Here is a 19,589-nt window from a genome sequence, read left to right as displayed (position 1 = left end):
ATGCTGTTTCCATGCTTAAAAAGGAGTGAATTTGTGAAAATCTGGACTGAACAAGATGTATATTTCGGAAATCTAGGGAAGGCGGGGGGGGGGCAAATTTGTCTGTTTTTTATTTTTCCTGTGAAAAAATATATGTGCATTTTTTCAATGGAAATAACCCCTAAAAAGAATTTTTAGGGGGCAAATGCCCCCCTCCAAATCGACGCCACCACATGCTAAGACCTTTTCTGGTTTATAATTACCACTTTTAATATCTCAGATTAGTTTGAAGCATAATATTTACATGCTGTTAAATAGGTTGGGATACTGTATTGTGACTGGGGTAGCCTAGGTTTAAATCCTGGTTGAGGCAATTTTTACAATAGGTACTTGCTTTTTAGGACTCTACTGTAAGTGAAGGAAAAATAGAGAATATATTTTAGTGCTATCAGGCAAAAATTGATTATGCTTGTTGTTCAAGGTGGAAGGGGGATGCAATTATCCTATATAGGGTTTTGGATCATGAGCTTTCAATGGCACAGATTTTATTTTCAACTGATTACTTCTCCTAAAACTTTAAAGGCCAAGGAGCAAAAATAATGAAAATATACTTTCTTATGAGAATTTCCAAACTACTCACTGCATTTCAGCAAAAAAATTATAACAATGGTCACGCTAATTTCCATAATTATATTAAACCACACATCTTTAATTCTTATAATGTCCTTGAGGTTTCAAAAATCTGTACTTACATATCATATAGGATAATATCAGAGGCAACGCTACAGTGTTTCCTATAGTAAAGGCCATGCAACTCCAATGTTTTATTATTACTTTTTTTCCAGGGGCACTTTATATGGATGGGGTCGTCGTATAAACTTCAAATTGGGCTCATTCAATTGGATATCGAGTGTTCTAGTGCCCTTTTTAAGATTCAAAAGTGATTGGAGGGCAACTAGCCAAACACCCTTTTTCCCCAAGTATGTCCGACAAATAATTTTACGTAGCTTTTTGTTAAAAATAGTTCAAAGATCATATAACAAAAATTCCGGGGTCACCACAAGTCCCTAGGGCCCGGGGGAAGGCATTGCAAGTTATGCCCTGGGGGCACATATGGTTCTTATAGAAAAGATGCTCGTAAAAACTTCAGAAGGGGCTCATTTGATTGGAAAATAAAAGTTCTACTCCACCTTTTTAGAGTCAAAAGAGAACGGAGGGCAATTATCCCCCCCTCACGCCCTTCTTCCCCAATTGCATTAGATAAAAGTTTTGCCATTTTGTTAAAAATAATTCAAAGTTCAGATAATAAAACTCTGATATCAACATACCCCCCCCCCCCCCAGGACCTGGGGGCAGGCGTTATAAGTTATGCCCTGGGGGCTTATAAGGCACTTATTTTGTTAAAAATTGCTAAAAGGTTATATAACAAAAACTCTAGTGTCGACAAAACCCCCCAGAGCACGGGGGAGGCGTTGAAAGTTATAACCTGGGAGCATATATGGTTCTTATGGAAGGGATGCTTGTATATACTACAGAGACGGCTAGTTTGTTTGGAAAGTGATAGTTCTTGTTGACTTTTTAAGACTCAAAAGAGATTGGAGGGCAACTAGCCCCTTCCCCCCACGCCCTTTTTTCCCAAATGTATCAGTTAAAAATTTTGAGATAGCTATTTTGTTAAAAATGGTTAAAAGGTCAGATCACTGAAACTCTGGTGTTGACACAACCCCCCAGGGCCCGGGGTAAGTTGTTGTAAGTTATGCCCTGGGGGCATGTATGGTTCTTACAGAAGGGATGCTTGTATAAACTTCAGAGAGAGCTCATTTGATTGGAAATTGAAAGTTCTTGTTCACTTTTATGAACTAAAGAAATCTAAGGGCCACTACCCCCCCCCCCCCCCCACGCCCTTTGCCCTCGAACCCGTCCAATAAGAATTTTGAGATAACAATATAAAAAAAAATAGTTCAAATATCAGATAACAAAAACTCCCGTGTCGACACAAACCCCCAGGGCCCGGGGAGTAGAGGTGACCCTAAAGCTCCGATTGCCCACCCCTGCTGCCACCTATAACTTTTTTTACATAATTCATGGATGGTTATGTGTGTCGGTCGATTTATTTGATGTTTTTCATGGATGTTTAATGGTTTTTGTCAGTGAGAATTTGAAAAACAGGAACTTTGTCACATTTATGGATGTCAACAGCAATTCATGTCTGTTATATGGTTTTCTCAGTGAGAATGAAAAAACAGGAATTTTCTCACTTGGAAAAACAGGAATTTTCTCACATGGAAAACCATAAACCACGTGGTCCTGTCACGAGTAGCACCTGTGAACTGGATTTACATAATCGCTAGGGGACATTATTGATTCACGAAGGGGAGAATTAAGAAACATTAAGGCTTCTTTAATCTTAGGTCTGAGGGATAAACGTTCTTTAGGTCAGGGAGAAAAATTAATATTCTATTTTTAAATAGGGCTTCATTGATCTTTAGTGTCAGGAATTATAATTGACATCACTTGATATCTTGGAATTATGCGGGAGTCTAAAGAGATAGAAATTCTATTTTTAAATACGGCTTCACGGAGCTTTAAGTCAGAGAGATAAATTGATATTCTAACGAAACCCTAATAGTTTAGCTAGGAAAATTTATGAGATGAAGAGATTAACGTAGGACAGGGTTTCCTAGAAATTTGAAATGCGTTAGCGCAGAGATGCCAAACAAAAGGAACACGCTGAAATTACGTTTAGGGATTATTTGGGACGAAACCGTTTTATCCATTTTATAGGATTATTTCGGCGAAACAGTTAGAGACATTTGAAAGAAGATTTTAGGAAAGGTTTTAGAAGAGAATTTGAGGGTGAAACTCTCTGGTCGTTATAATACACAAGTTCCATTTGAACAGTGTTGTGAGGTCCTCTACCACAACCCCAAAGGGCTCCAATCCCCCCCCACAACCCCGAAGGAAGCCCTCGGTACTCAAAGATCCCCCAAGCTCCCATAGAGCCCCAGCCCCCCAAACACCCTCCTCAGACCCTCAAAGGCCCTCCTCTGGTCCTCAAAGGGCCCCCGGACCCCCAAAGGGCACCCCGGACCCCAAAGGCCCTCCCCCCGGTCCTCAAAGGTCCCCCGGGCTCCCAAAGAGCCACCGGCGCCCCCAAAGACCCACCCAGACCCCCAAAGGCCATCCCCGGGCCCCCCAAAGGCCCATCGAGCTCCCAACGGACCAACGGGGTCCCAAAGCCCCTACACCGGTCCCCAAATGGCTCCCAGGCCCCCAACTGTCCCCCCCGGACCCCCAAAGGCCCACCCCCGGCCCCCAAAGGGCCAACCGGCTCCCAAAGGACCAAACGATCCTCAAGTGTCCCCCAGACTCCCAAAGGCCCCCCTGTGCCCAAAAGGCCCTCCCCCGGTCCCCAAAGGTCCCCCCGGGCCAGAGAAGCGCCGCTGGGATGCGCCGTGGGCCAGGAAAGCGCCGCAGGATGTGCCGCAGGGATGCGCCGCGGGTCAGGAAAGCGCCGTGGGGGATGCGCCGCAGGGAGGCACCGCAGGAAAGCACCACTGGATGCACCGCAGGGATGCACCGCAAAAAAAAAAGTAAACTAAAAAGTAGAAATTTCAAAAGGTTATCCCCCAAACGCCCTCCTCAGACCCCCCAAGGCCCGCCCCTGGTCCTCCCAGGTCCCTCGGGCCCCCACAGGGGCCACCGGCCCCCACGGTTCCCCCCAACACCTGCCCTGGGCCCCCCAACGCGCTACGCTCCATTTTTTACAAATTTTTTATGGCTTTATCATATCTTTTCTGAACAAGTTCCATTCATAATGTCATTCCTAAACCCATTTTCCAACCTCAAAGAGTCCCCTCCCCAATTCGTAAATACTTTCTTGAATTTTTTAACATGGTATTTTTTTAACTTTTTTACGTATCTTAAAATGACATGAAATATTCTTACGGCTCTACCAATCATACTCTGTGCTTGTTCATGGACACGACGTGGCTTTCCCACTGGTACTCTATGGCAGGTTATCGACACTACCTAGTTTATTGCATGTATTAAATCAGTATTTTTTACGCAGTGGAAGGATAAACACACATTTCAAATCTGTAAAAAAGTGAGGATGAATTATTCGACGAGCGTATGTGCACATGATAAAATCATTGTCGTATTGAATACTGACAAGGAGAAATACCTGAGATATGAAACGAGTGCAAGCGGTAACACTATTGGAAATGTATGCATGCGTTGTCATGACAGCGAGAAGTTAGATTTCTTTGGAGTACCCAAGAATTTTAATCGTGTAAACGGTGGATATTCAAGAGTATCATTACCAGAGAAATTAGTGCTCAAAGAGAATGCAAACTTAAAAATAATTGTCGATGATCGGGGACAACTCCTTGCTAGGGTTTCTGGTAACACATTACCTGTTGATAAATCCTATCATCATCTTTCCGGTATTAGCATTTTAAAGAGAACAAGAAGGAGAAGACAAGCATACTCCTGCAATAATGTCATTAATCATATCTTGTCAATATGCCAAAACTGGCATATATGTAAAAATAATGTGACAGTAGACAGTGAAATCACAGGCAGAATAAAAAGGACATTAGCAGACAATATCATCAATGAATATAATGATGAATTGACGGAAAGTGAAGCGCAAGTGTACTAATAATGTGTAATAATGTATTTAACGTATTTTTATATTAATATTCTACATCTCATTATTTCATTAAAAATATTTTATGCATTATTTTGTTAAGTGTTCATTATTTTAGGGTATGCTAGAAAGTCAAACGTTCAGAATATATATTAAAAAGGTCAGAGATGAAAGAAAAAGAATTTTTAGAGATAAAGATAATACTATCATGCTCAATGTCTCATAGAAGATAGAAAAGTTCAAGATCTCTTCTGAATTTTACCAAATAACACAATTCACTTCTAATTTCACCAGAGAAAATAAAATGCTTCCACTTCAGTTTTAAGTTCACCGAGACATAGAAAATTTAAAGTTCACTTCTAAATTTTTCTGTAGAAGAAATGAAAAGTTAGTCTATGATTATGATTATTTTCAATGGAGATAAAAAGTTTCACTTTAATTATAAATTTTCTTAAATTAAATTCCGACCTTTATTAAAGAGTCAAATATAAATTTATGTTCCAAATATTTCCAAGGAAAACAAAAAGTTCAACTTCTATTCTGAAATTATCTCAATGAAAATAAAATAAGCTATTGATCATTTCTATTTTCTCAAAATAATAAAAAAATTTTCCACTTCAGTTCAGATTTTTCTCAAACAGATGAAAAAATTTAAAATACTGTTACAAATTTTTCATAAAAGATTGAAAAGTTCAAGTTCTCTTCTGAATTTTATCAATAAAAATGAAATAAGTTACTGATCAATTCTAATTTCACCAGAGAAAATAAAAAGCTTCCACGTCAGTTTTAAGTTCACCAAGACATAAAAAGTTTAAAGTTCACTTCTAAATTTTTCTCTAGAAGAAAGGAAAAGCTATAATATGATCCTGATTATTTTCCATGATGATAAAAATTTTCCCTTTAATTCTAAATTTTCTTATATTCAATTCGATCCTTTCTTAAAGAGTCAAATTTGAAGTTATGGTCTAAATATCCCATCTGGGGAAGAAAAGTTCAAATTCGATTCTGAATTTTATCAATGAAAATGAAATGAGTTATTGATCATTTCTATTTTCCCAAAATAAATATAAAAATTTTCCGCTTCAGTTCAGATTTTTCTCAAACAGATGAAAAAATTTAAAATACTGTTCCAAATTTTTCATAGAATATAGAAAAGTTCAAGTTCTCTTCTTAATTTTACTAAAGAAAAAAATACAATTCTAATTTCACCAGATAAATAAAAAGCGTACACATCAGTTTTAAGTTCACCAAGATATAACAAATTTTATGTTCAATTCAAAATTTTTTTGAAGAAGATAGGAAAAGTCATACTATAATTGTGATTATTTTCCATGAAGATGAAAAGTTTCACTTTAATTCTAATTTTCTTAAATCCTGAAATGACATGAAATATGCTTACGGCTCTGCCAATCGTACTCTGTGCTTGTTCATGGACACGACACGGCTTTCCCACTGGTACTCTATGGCAGGTTATCGACACTACCTAGTTTATTTCATGCATTAAATCAGTATTTTTTACGCAGTGGAAGGATAAACACACAATTCATATCTGTAAAAAAGTTAGGATGAATTATTCGACGAACGTATTTGCACATTATAAAATCATTTTATTATTTAATGCTGACAATGAGAAATAACTGAACTATGAAACTAGTGCAAGCTTTAAAACTATTTGAAATGTATGAATGCGTTGTCATGACAGCGAGAAGTTATATTTCTTTGGACTATCGAAATCATTCAAAATTGCTCAAGGTGGATATGCGAGAGTGAGAGCACCAGAGATGATAGTGCTAAAGGAGAATGCCAACTTAAAAATAATTGTCGATGATCGGGGACAACTCCTTGCTTACAGTTCTGGTAGCACAATACCTATTGATAGATCCTATTCCCATCGTTCTGGTATTACTATTCAAATGAAAGCAAAGAAGAAAAGAAAGGCCTACTGCTGCACTAGTGTAAGAAATCATATCATGTCTACCTGCCAGAACTGCCATCTATGTAAAAATAATGTGAGAATAGACAGTGAAATCACAGGCAGAATAAAAGGGACATTAGCAGACAATATCATCAATGAATATAAAGATGAATTGACGGAAAGTGAAGCGCAAGTGTACTAATAATGTGTTATAATGTATTTAACGTATTTATATATTAATATTCTACATGTCATTATTTCAGTAAAAATATTTTATGCATTATTTTGTTAAGTGTTCATTATTTTAGGGTATGCTAGAACGTCAAACGCTCAGAATATCTATTAAAAAGGTCAGAGATGAAAGAAAAAGAATTTTTAGAGATTAAGATACTACTAGCAGACTCAATGTTTCATAGAAGATAGAAAAGTTCAAGATCTCTTCTGAATTTTACCAAAAAACACAATTCAATTCTAATTTCACCAGAGATAACAAAAATTTTCCAATTTAGTTCATTATTTCCCAAAGACATAACGAAATTTAAAGTTCAATTCTAAATTTGTCAGCAGAAGATAGGAAAAGTTGTGCTATGATTGTGATTATTTTCCATGGAGATAAAAAGTTTCACTTTAATTCTAAATTTTCTTAAATTCAATTCCGACCTTTCTCAAAGAGTCAAATTTAAAGTTCTGTTCCAAAAGTTAACCCTAAAAGGTTAAAGAATTTTTCTGAAATTATCTTAAGCCTGAGACGTTTTTATTCTTTAGAATAGTCCATCGCCACGAAAATTAGACATTCAAATTCAACATGCCAGTGAACACACTTTCAAGTTCAACATGTTGGAGAACCCTAAATAGTCATCCATAAAAAGGTAAGTTAACCCTAAAAGGTTAAAGAGTTTTTCTGAAATTACAAATTCAGATCCAATATGTCAGGAAACACACTTTCAGGTTCAGCATGTAGGAGAACCCTAAACGCTCATCCCTAAAAAGGGAAGTTAACCCTAATGGATAAAGAATTTCTCTATTTATGTAGAGTTTCAACTAGCTATGGCTAAGTTTGTTAAAGACAAACTATTTTCTTGCGAAAACACATAAAATAGGAAAAAATATTCAATGTTCCTTTAGTACCTACTCAATTAGGCTTAAATGAAGATATTTATGCAGAGTTTCAACTAGCTATGGCTAAGTTTGCTAAATACAATCTATTTTCTTGCGAAAACACACAAACTCAGAAAAAATGTTCAATGTTCATCTAGTAACTACGCAATTAGGCTTAAATGAAGATATTTATGCAGAGTTTCAACTAGCTATGGCTAAGTTTGATAAAGACAAGCTATTTTCTTGCGAAAACACACAAAATCAGAAAAAAAAATATTCAATGTTCCTTTAGTACCTACGCAATTAGGCTGAAATGAAGATATTTATGCAGAGTTTCAACTAGCTATGGCTAAGTTTGATAAAGACAAGCTATTTTCTTGTGAAAACACGCAAAATCAGATAAAATGTTCAATGTTCCTTTAGTACCTAAGCAATTAGACTAAAAATGAAGATATCTATGCAGAGTTTCAACTATCTATGGCTAAGTTTGCTAAAGACAAGCTATTTTCATGTGAAAACACACAAAATCAGAAAAAATGTTCAATGTTCCTTTAGTACCTACACAATTAGACTAAAAATGAAGATATTTATGCAGAGTTTCAACTAACTATGGCTAAGTTTACTAAAGACAAGCTATTTTCTGGCGAAAACACACAAAATCAGAAAAAATGATCAATGTTCCTTTAGTACCTATGCAATTAGGCTTAAATGAAGATATTTATGCAGAGTTTCAACTAGCTATGGCTAAGTTTGCTAAAGACAAGCTATTTTCTTGTGAAAACACACAAAATCAGAAAAAATGATCAATGTTCCTTTAGTACCTACTCAATTATACAAAAAATGAAGATATTTATGCAGAGTTTCAACTAGCTATGGCTAAGTTTGCTAAAGACAAGCTATTTTCTTGTGAAAACACACAAAATCAGAAAAAATGATCAATGTTCCTTTAGTACCTACGCAATTAGACGAAAAATGAAGATATCTATGCAGAGTTTCAACTAGCTATGGCTAAGTTTGCTAACGAAAAGCTATTTTCTTGTGAAAACACACAAAATCAGAAAAAATTGTCAATGTTCCTTTAGTACCTACGCAATTAGACTAAAAATGAAGATATTTATGCAGAGTTTCAACTAGCTATGGCTAAGTTTGCTAAAGACAAGCTATTTTCTTGCGAAAACACACAAAATCAGGAAAAATGATCAATGTTCCTTTAGTACCTACGCAATTAGACTAAAAAATGAAGATATTTATGCAGAGTTTCAACTAGCTATGGCTAAGTTTGCTAAAGACAAGCTATTTTCTTGCGAAAACACAAAATCAGAAAAAATGTTCAATGTTCCTCTAGTACCTACACAATTAGACTAAAAATGAAGATATTTATGCAGAGTTTCAACTAGCTATGGCTAAGTTTACTAAAGACAAGCTATTTTCTTTCGAAAACACACAAAATCAGAAAAAATGTTTAATGTTCATTTAGTACATGCACACTTAGGCTTAAATGAAGATATTTATGCAGAGTTTCAACTAGCTATGGCTAAGTTTGCTAAAGACAAGCTATTTTCTTGCGAAAACACACAAAATCAGAAAAAAAAATGTTCAATGTTCCTCTAGTACCTACGCAATTAGGCTGAAATGAAGATATATATGCAGAGTTTCAACTAGCTATGGCTAAGTTTGCTAAGGACAAGCTATTTTCTTGCGAAAACACACAAAATCAGAAAAAATATTGTTAGGTTAGGTTAAGTTAGATTAGGTTAGGTTAGCCTACGTACGCGCGCATATAGGTTAGGTTAGGTTGGGTTAAGTTAGGTTAGGTTAAGTTAGGTTAGATTAAGTTAGGTTAGGTTAAGTTAGGTTAGGATAGGTTAGATTAAGTTAGGTTTGGTTAAGTTAGGTTAGGCTAGGTTAGCCTACGTACGCGCGCGTACGTAGGCTAACCTAGCCTAACCTAACTTAGCCTAACCTAACTTAATCTAACCCATCCTAGCCTAACCTAACTTAACCTAACCTAACTTAACCTAACCTAACTTAATCCAACCTAACCTATATGGGCGCGTACGTAGGCTAACTTAACCTAATCTAACTTAACCTAACCTAACAACATTTTTTCTGATTTTGTGTGTTTTCGCACGAAAATAGAATGTCTTTAGCAAACTTAGCCATAGCTAGTTGAAACTCTGCATATATATCTTCAGTTTTAGCCTAATTGTGTAGGTACTAAAGGAACAGTGAACATTTTTTTCTGATTTTTTGTGTTTTCGCAAGAAAATATCTTTTCTTTAGCAAATTTAGCAATAGCTAGGTGAAACTCTGCATAAATATCATTATTTTAGCCTAATTGCGTAGGTACTAAAGGAACATTGAACATTTTTTCTGATTTTGTGTGTTTTCGCAAGAAAATAGCTTGTCTTCAGCAACCTTAGCCATAGCTAGTTGAAACTCTGCATAAATATCTTCATTTTTAGTCTAATTGAGTATTTACTAATTGAAAATTGAAAAATTTTTCTGTTTTTGTGTGTTTTCTCAAGAAAATAGATTGTCTTTATCAAATTTAGCCATAGCTAGTTGAAACTCTGCATAAATATCTTCATTTTTAGTCTAATTGCGTAGGTACTAAAGGAACATTGATCATTCTTCCTGATCTTGTGTGTTTTCACAAGAAAATAGCTTGTCTTTAGCAAACTTAGCCATAGCTAGTTGAAACTCTGCATAAATATCTTCATTTTTAGTCTAATTGCGTAGGTACTAAAGGAACATTGATCATTTTTTCCGTTTTTGTGTGTTTTCACAAGAAAATAGCTTGTCTTTAGCAAACTCAGCCATAGCTAGTTGAAACTCTGCATAGATATCTTCATTTGTAGTCTAATTGCGTTGGTACTAAGGGAACATTGATCATTTTTTCTGATTTTGTGTGTTTTCGCAAGAAAATAGCTAGTCTTTAGCAAACTTAGCCATAGCTAGTTGAAACTCTGCATAAATATCTTCATTTTTAGTATAATGGAGTAGGTACTAAAGGAACATTTAACATTTTTTCTGATTTTGTGTGTTATCGCAAGAATATAACTTGTCTTTAGCAAACTTATCCATAGCTAGTTGAAACGGTGCATAAATATCTTCATTTAAGCCTAATTGCATAGGTGCTAATGGAACATTGAACATTTTTTCTGAGTTTTTATGTTTTCCCCAGAAAATAGCTTGTCTTTAGCAAACTTAGCCATAGTTAGTTGAAACTCTGCATAAATATCTTCATTTTTAGTCTAATTGTGTAGGTACTAAATGAACATTGAACATTTTTTCTTATTTTTTGTGTTTTCACAATAAAATATCTTGTCTTTATCAAACTTAGCCATAGATAGTCGAAACTCTGCATATATATCTTCATTTCAGCCTAATTGCGTAGGTACTAGAGGAACATTGAACATTTTTTTCTGATTTTGTGTGTTCTCGCAAGAAAATAGCTTGTCTTTAGTAAACTTAGCCATAGCTAGTTGAAACTCTGCATAAATATCTTCATTTAAGCCTAAGTGCGTAGGTACTAAAGGAACATTGAACATTTTTTCTGAGTTTGTATGTTTTCGCAAGAAAATAGCTTGTCTTTATCAAACTTAGCCATAGCTAGTTGAAACTCTGCATAAATATCTTCATTTAATCCAAATTGCGTAGGTACTAAAGGAACATTGAACATTTTTTCTGATTTTGTGTGTTTTCGCAAGAAAATTGTTTGTCTTTAACAAACTTATCCATAGCTAGTTGAAACTCTACATAAATAGAGAAATTCTTTAACCATTAGAGTTAACTTCCCTTTTTAGGGATGAGCATTTAGGGTTCTCCTACATGCTGAACCTGAAAGTGTGTTTCCTGACATACTGGATCTGAAAGTGTAATTTCAGAAAATTCTTTAACCTTTTAGGGTTAACTTACCTTTTATGGATGACTATTTAGGGTTCTCCAACATGTTGAACTTGAAAGTGTGTTCCCTGGCATGTTGAATTTGAAAGTCTAATTTTCGTGGCTAAGTAATATTACAAAGAATAAAAACGTCTCAGGCTTAAGATAATTTCAGAAAAACTTTTTAAACTTTGAGGGTTAACTTTTGGAACAAAACTTTAAATTTTAATTGTTGAGAAAAGTACGGGATTGAATACAAGATAATTTAGAATTACAGTGAAACTTTTTATCTCCATGGAAAATAATCACAATCAAAGCATAACTTTTCCTATCTTCTACAGAAAAATTTAGAATTGAACTATAAATTTCGTTATTTCTTTGTGAAATAATGACCTAAAGTGGAAGATTATTGTTTTCTCTGGTGAAATTAGAATTGAATCGTGTTCTTTGGTAAAATTCAGAAGAGATCTTGAACTTTTCTATCTTCTATGAAACATTGAGCCTGCTAGTAGTATCTTTATCTCTAAAAATTCTTTTTCTTTCATCTCTGACCTTTTTAATAGATATTCTGAGCGTTTGACGTTCTAGCATACCCTAAAATAATGAACACTTAACAAAATAATGCATAAAATATTTTTAATGAAATAATGAGATGTAGAATATTAATATATAAATACGTTAAATACATTATTACACATTATTAGTACACTTGCGCTTCACTTTCCGTCAATTCATCTTTATATTCATTGATGATATTGTCTGCTAATGCCCTTTTTATTCTGCCTGTGATTTCACTGTCTATTCTCACATTATTTTTACATAGATGGCAGTTCTGGCAGGTAGACATGATATGATTTCTTACACTCGTGCAGCAGTAGGCCTTTCTTTTCTTCTTTGCTTTAATTTGAATAGTAATACCAGAACGATGGGAATAGGATCTATCAATAGGTATCATGCTACCAGAACTGTAAGCAAGGAGTTGTCCCCGATCATCGAAAATTATTTTTAAGTTGGCATTCTCCTTTAGCACTATCATCTCTGGTGCTCTCACTCTCGCATATCCACCTTGAGCAAGTTTGAATGATTTCGATAGTCCAAAGAAATCTAACTTCTCGCTGTTATGACAACGCATGCATACATTTCCAATGGTGTTACCGCTTGCACTCGTTTCATAGTTCAGGTATTTCTCCTTGTCAGCATTCAATACGACAATGATTTTATCATGTGCACATATGTTCGTCGAATAATTCATCCTCACTTGTTTACAGAAATGAATTGTGTGTTTATCCTTCCACTGTGTAAAAAATACTGATTTAATGCATGCAATAAACTATGTAGTGTCGATAACCTGCCATAGAGTACCAATGGAAAAGCCGTGTCGTGTCCATGAGCAAGCAGAGAGTACGATTGGCATAGCCATAAGCATATTTTATTTCATTTCAGGATTTAAGAAAATTAAATTTAAAGTGAAACTTTTCATCTTCATGGAAAATAATCACAATTATAGGATAACTTTTCCTATCTTCTACGGAAAAATGAAGAATTGAACTTAAAATTTTTTATGTCTTGGTGAACTTAAAACTGATGTGGAAGCTTTTTATTTCTCTGGTGAAATTAGAATTGAATTGTGTTCTTTAGTAAAATTCAGAAGAGAACTTGAACTTTTATATCTTCTATTAAAAATTTGGAACAGTATTTTAAATTTTTTCATCTGTTTGAGAAAAATCTGAACTGAAGTGGAAAATTTTTATATTTATTTTGTGAAAATAGAAATGATCAATATCTCATTTCATTTTCATTGATAAAATTCAGAATTGAACTTGAAGTTTTCTTCTCCCGGGGAAATATTTAGAAGAGAACTTCAAATTTGACTCTTTGAGAAAGGTTGGAATTTAATTTAAGAAAATTTAGAATTAAAGTGAAACTTTTATCTTCATGAAAAATAATCACAATCATAGGATAACTTTTCATATCTTCTACAGAAAAATTTAAAAGTGAACTTTAAAATGTGCATTTCTTTGTGAACTTAAATCTGAAGTGGAAGCTTTTAATTTTCTCTGGTGAAATTAGAATTGATCAGTAACTTATTTCATTTTTATTGATAAAATTCAGAAGAGAACTTTAACTTTTCTATCTTCTATGAAAAATTTGGAAAAGTATTTTAAATTTTTTCATCTGTTTGAGAAAAATCTGAACTGAAGTGGAAAATTTTTTTATTATTTTGGGAAAATAGAAATGATCAATAGCTTATTTCATTTTCTTTGAGATAATTTCAGAATCAAAGTTGAACTTTTCGTCTTCCGGGAAAATATTTGGAACAGAACTTTAAATTTGACTCTTTGAGAAAGGTCGGAATTGAATTTAATAAAATTTAGAATTATAGTGAAACTTTTTATCTCCATGGAAAATAATCATAATCATAGCATAACTTTTCCTATCTTCTACAGAAAAATTTGGAAGTGTACTTTAAATTTTTTATGTCTCAGTGAACTTAAAACTGAAGTGGAAGCATTTTATTTTCTCTTGTGAAATTAGAAGTGAATTGTTTTCTTTTGTAAAATTCAGAAGAGATCTTGAACTTTTCTATCTTCTATGAAAAATTGAGCCTGCTAGTAGTATATTTATCTCTAAAAATTCTTTTTCTTTCATCTCTGACCTTTTCAATAGATATTCTTAACGTTTGACGTTCTAGCATACCCTAAAATAATGAACACTTAACAAAATAATGCATAAAATATTTTTAATGAAATAATGACATGTAGAATATTAATATAAAAATACGTTAAATACATTATTACACATTATTAGTTCACTTGCGCTTCACTTTCAGTCAATTCATCTTTATATTCATTGATGATATTGTCTGCTAATGTCCTTTTTATTCTGCCTGTGATTTCACTGTCTACTGTCACATTATTTTTAAATAGATGGCAGTTTTGGCATATTTAAAAGATATGATTAATGACATTATTGCAGGAGTATGCCTGTCTTCTACTTCTTGTTCTCTTTAAAATGCTAATACCGGAAAGATGATGATAGGATTTATCAACAGGTAATGTGTTACCAGAAACCCTAGCAAGGAGTTGTCCCCGATCATCGCCAATTATTTTTAAGTTTGCATTCTCTTTGAGCACTAATTTCTCTGGTAATGATACTCTTGAATATCCACCGTTTACACGATTGAAATTCTTGGGTACTCCAAAGAAATCTAACTTCTCGCTGTCATGACAACGCATGCGTACATTTCCAATAGTGTTACCGCTTGCACTCGTTTCATAGTTCAGGTATTTCTCCTTGTCAGTATTCAATACGACAATGATTTTATCATGTGAACATAAGTTCGTCGAATAATTCATCCTCACTTTTTTACAGATATGAATTGTGTGTTTATCCTTCCACTGCGTAAAAAATACTGATTTAATGCATGCAATAAACTAGGTAGTGTCGATAACCAGCCATAGAGTACCAGTGGGAAAGCCACGTCGTGTCCATGAACAAGCACAGAGTATAATTGGTAGAGCCGTAAGCATATTTCATGTCATTTTAAGATACGTAAAAAAGTTAAAAAAATACCATGTTAAAAATTCAAGAAAGTATTTACGAATTGGGGAGGGGACTCTTTGAGGTTGAAAATGGGTTTAGGAATGACATTATGAATGGAACTTGTTCAGAAATGATATTATAAAGCCATAAAAAAAGTATTAAAAAAATAGAGAGGGGACTCTTTGGGGGGCCCAGGGAGGGTGTTTGGGGGACCCTTGGGGGGCCGGGGGCCCCGGGGGGCGCCCGCGGGACCAGGGCGGCCCAGGGGAGGGCCGGGGGGGGTCGGCGGAGGGGGTGGGGGCGATAACAGTTAAAAATTTTTAATGGTTCGTTTACATTTTTTTTGAGGCGCATCCCTGCGGCGCATCCAGCGGCGCTTTCCTGCGGTGTCTCCCTGCGGCGCATCCCCCGCGGCGCGTTTCTGACCCACAGCGCATCCCTGCGGCACATCCTGCGGCGCTTTCCTGGCCCACGGCGCATCCCGGCGGCGCTTCTCTGGCCCGGGGGACCTTTGGGGACCGGGGGAGGGCCTTTGGGGCACAGGGGGGGCCTTTGGGAGTCTGGGGGACACTTGAGGACCGATTGGTCCTTTGGGAGCCGGTTGGCCCTTTGGGGGCCGGGGGAGGGCCTTTGGGGGTCCGGGGGGACAGTTGGGGGCCTGGGGGACATTTGGGGACCGGTGTAGGGCCTTTGGGACCCCGTTGGTCCTGTGGGAGCTCGATGGGCCTTTGGGGGGCCCGGGGATGGCCTGTGGGGGTCTGGGTGGGCCTGTGGGGGCGCCGGGGGCTCTTGGGGAGCCCGGGGGCCCGTGGCGGACGGGGGGGCGGGCCTTTGGGGGTCCGGGGTGCCCTTTGGGGGTCCGGGAGGCCCTTTGAGGACCAGAGGAGGGCCTTTGAGGGTCTGAGGAGGGCGTTTGGGGGGATGGGGCTCTATGGGAGCTTGGGGGATCTTTGAGTACCGGGGGCTTCCTTCGGGGTTGTGGTGGGGGATCGGAACCCTTTGGGGTTGTGGTAGAGGACCTCACAACACTGTTCAAATGGAACTTGTGTATTATAACGACCACAGAGTTTCACCCTCAAATTCTCTTCTAAAACCTTTCCTAAAATCTTCTTTCAAATGTCTCTAACTGTTTTGCCGAAATAATCTCATAAAATGGATAAAACGGTTTCGCCCCAAATAATCCCTAAACGTAATTTCAGCGTGTTCCTTTTGTTTGGCATCTCTGCGCTAACGCATTTCAAATTTCTAGGAAACCCTTTCCAACGTTAATCTCTTCATCTCATAAATTTTCCTAGCTAAACTATTAGGGTTTCGTTAGAATATCAATTTATCTCTCCGACTTAAAGCTCAGTGAAGCCGTATTTAAAAATAGAATTTCTATCTCTTTAGACTCCCGCATAATTCCAAGATATCAAGTGATGTCAATTATAATTCCTGACACTAAAGATCAATGAAGCCCTATTTAAAAATAGAATATTAATTTTTCTCCCTGACCTAAAGAACGTTTATCCCTCAGACCTAAGATTAAAGAAGCCTTAATGTTTCTTAATTCTCCCCTTCGTGAATCAATAATTTCCCCTAGCGATTATGTAAATCAAGTTCACAGGTGCTACTCGTGACAGGACCACGTGGTTTATGGTTTTCCATGTGAGAAAATTCCTGTTTTTCCAAGTGAGAAAAATCCTGTTTTTTCATTCTCACTGAGAAAACCATATAACAGACATGAATTGCTGTTGACATTCATAAATGTGACAAAGTTCCTGTTTTTCAAATTCTCACTGACAAAAACCATTAAACATCCATGAAAAACATCAAATAAATCGACCGACACACATAACCATCCATGAATTATGTAAAAAAAGTTATAGGTGGCAGCAGGGGTGGGCAATCGGAGCTTTAGGGTCACCTCTACTCCGGGGGCAGGCGCTGTAAGTTTTGCCCTGCCAGTATCTATAGTTTTTATGGAAGGGATGCTCGTATTAACTTCAGAGAGGGCTCATTTGATTGGAAATTGAAAGTTGTAGCTCAATTTTAAGAGTCAAAAGCGATCGGAGGGCAGCTAGCCTCCCCCCACGCCCTTTTCCCCCCAAATGCATCTGATGAAAATTTTGAGATAACCGAATGTGTTAAAAATAGTTCAAGAGTCAGATAACAAAATTTTTCTGTGGTAACACAACCCCCCAGGACCTAGGGGTGGGCATTGTAATTTATGCTCTGGGGGTGTATATGGTTCATATGGAAGTGATGCTTGTGTAAACATCAGAGAAGGCTCATTTGAGTAGAAAGGGAAAGTTCTAGTTCACTTTAATTACTTCACAAAAAGCGAAGTATTTAAAATAAGTATGCCTCGGGGGTTGGGAAAATTTCCCACTGCTCCCAGGGTAGTTATGCAAACTGTCTGTTGTTCTTATATAAGGTTCTTAACAAAGGGGTAATTGTATAGACTGTGGAAAAGGCTCATCCGTTTAAATCAAAAGTTCTAGCTCCGTTTTTAAAAGTCAAGAATAATCGGACAGTAAGCACCCCCCCCCCCCACACGCCATTTTTTCTAAATGCTTCTGATCTCAAATTTTGAGTTAGCCATTTTGTTTAAAATCGTCCAAATGTCAAAAAGCTACGGTTCCGGGTTTGAATCTTCCCAGCCCTGGGGGAAAGGGCTGTAAGTTATACTAGCAGCCCATCATTAACATATAAAGCTTCTATTGAAAGCGTGGTCGTATAATTTAGGAGGAAATTCATTCAACTGGGAATCGAAATTTATTCTGCCCCTTTCAAAATCAAAATTGACTGAAAAGTAACCAGCCCCCCCCCCCTGCGCCTTTTTTCCTCCTGATGGATCTTATCCAAATTTTGAAATAGTTATTTTGTTCAAAATAATCTAAAATTGAAATTACTATAACTTAGGGGTTGATGAATCCTCCATGACCCCCGGGGGCAAGGATTGTAACTTATTTAAGTTGCCTGTTTTTAAATATAAGGTTTTTGTGGTGGTCAGGTGGTCAGTCGTATTAACTTTGAAGGGGGCTCATTTGATCGGAAATTGAGACTTCTAGTTCTTTTTCAAGAGTCATTAAATAAAAAAAAACAAGTTTTTTAAACTGAAAGTAAGGAGCAACTTTAAAACTTAAAACGAACATAAATTATTCCGTATATGAAAGGGGCTGTCTCCTCCTCAACACCTCACTCTTTACGCTAAAGTTTTTTATTATTTAAAAATAGAGTTGTGAGACAGAGTCAAACTTTAGCGTAAAGAGCGAGGCGTTGAGGAGGGGACAGCCCCTTTCATATACAGAATAATTTCTGTTTGTTTTAAGTTTTAATGTCGCTCCTTACTTTCAGTTTAAAAAACTTGTTTTTTTTATCTAATTTCTGATCGTTTTTTCGTTAATGTAGCTTTGATTTTGGCTCACCGTCATTGAATAAGTAAACAAAATTTGCATAGAAATTTTACTCTTCTTTTGCTAAATGGCTGTCTCTAAATTTGGTTCTGATAAAATTTATAAATTAACTTACGTAACGAATTTCTATATTTGTATATTTTTCTTCTGGCGAAATATACCTTGCAGATACAGTTGCAGAATTTTGCAGATATGAGCTTGAAACCTATGTAATAGGGTTTTCTGATACGCTGAATAAGAATTTTCATTAAAATTATTTCACTTTAGGGCATGTTTTCTCCATCTTTAAAAAATCAGGTAAATTCTCTCAGGCTCGTAGCCTTTGATGAGTAATACCAAACTTAATAAAATTTATATATTTAGAATCAGCATTATAAGCCCATTCTTTTGATACATTTATTGACATCAAAATTCTGTTTTTAAAAGTTTCGATTACTGTTGAGCCGTATCGCTTTTTTTTTTTTTATTATGTATATGTTATTACGTATATGAGGGGGTTCTCCCCGTTGTCAATACCACGCTCTTTACGTTAAAAGGTAAAAAAAAATTTAATTCACAAACCCCTGAATCACAAAGGCGTTTAATTAGAATAGATAGCTCTTTTGAAAGCACCAAAAAAAATGTAGCGTAAATAGCGAGGTATTGACTTGGGAGAGAACCCCCTCATGTACGTAATAATTTCTGTTCGTTTTAAGTTCTAATGTTGCCTCTTACTTTCAGTTGAAAAAACTTGTTTTTTTATATTTAATTTCTGATCGTTTTTAAATAATGCTTGGAAATCTGGCGCACCCTTCATAGAAATGTCCCTTACCCCAAAAAAACATCCTCCACGGAAAGATTCTCCCGAGTAACCCCCTCCTCTAGCCTCCCCCCCCCCACCAGAAAAAAATCCTTCCTGAAAAAGTCTGTATAGCCTACTTCCCAATAACCAATACAATATGTAAGCAATGGGCAAAGTTCATATCTTGCAGCCCTTCCCCTGTGGGGGATTACAGTGGGGATTAAGTCATACTAAAAGACATATTTATTAAATTTTCGACTATGCTGAACAAAATGGCTATCTCAAAATTTTAATTGGGTGACTTGGAAAAAAAAATGAGCGTGGGAGGGGGGC

At 36.2% G+C, this 19,589-nt stretch overlaps 1 pseudogene across 1 annotated transcript in view; it reads left to right on the top strand.

Annotated features, from left to right (window-relative positions):
- Positions 1-19,589, top strand: part of LOC148942992 (nitric oxide-associated protein 1-like) — a 77,366-nt pseudogene that overhangs the window by 16,866 nt on the left and 40,911 nt on the right. The gene's annotated exons all lie outside the window — the stretch shown is intronic.

This window comes from Artemia sp. Qi Xiang Cuo, chromosome 16 (genome assembly GCF_049724085.1).
Source record: "Artemia sp. Qi Xiang Cuo chromosome 16, ASM4972408v1, whole genome shotgun sequence".
NCBI classification, from domain to species: Eukaryota; Metazoa; Arthropoda; class Branchiopoda; order Anostraca; family Artemiidae; genus Artemia; species Artemia sp. Qi Xiang Cuo.
The sequence above is the reverse complement of the archived record's forward strand: the minus strand, read 5'-3'. Positions and strand labels throughout refer to the sequence as shown.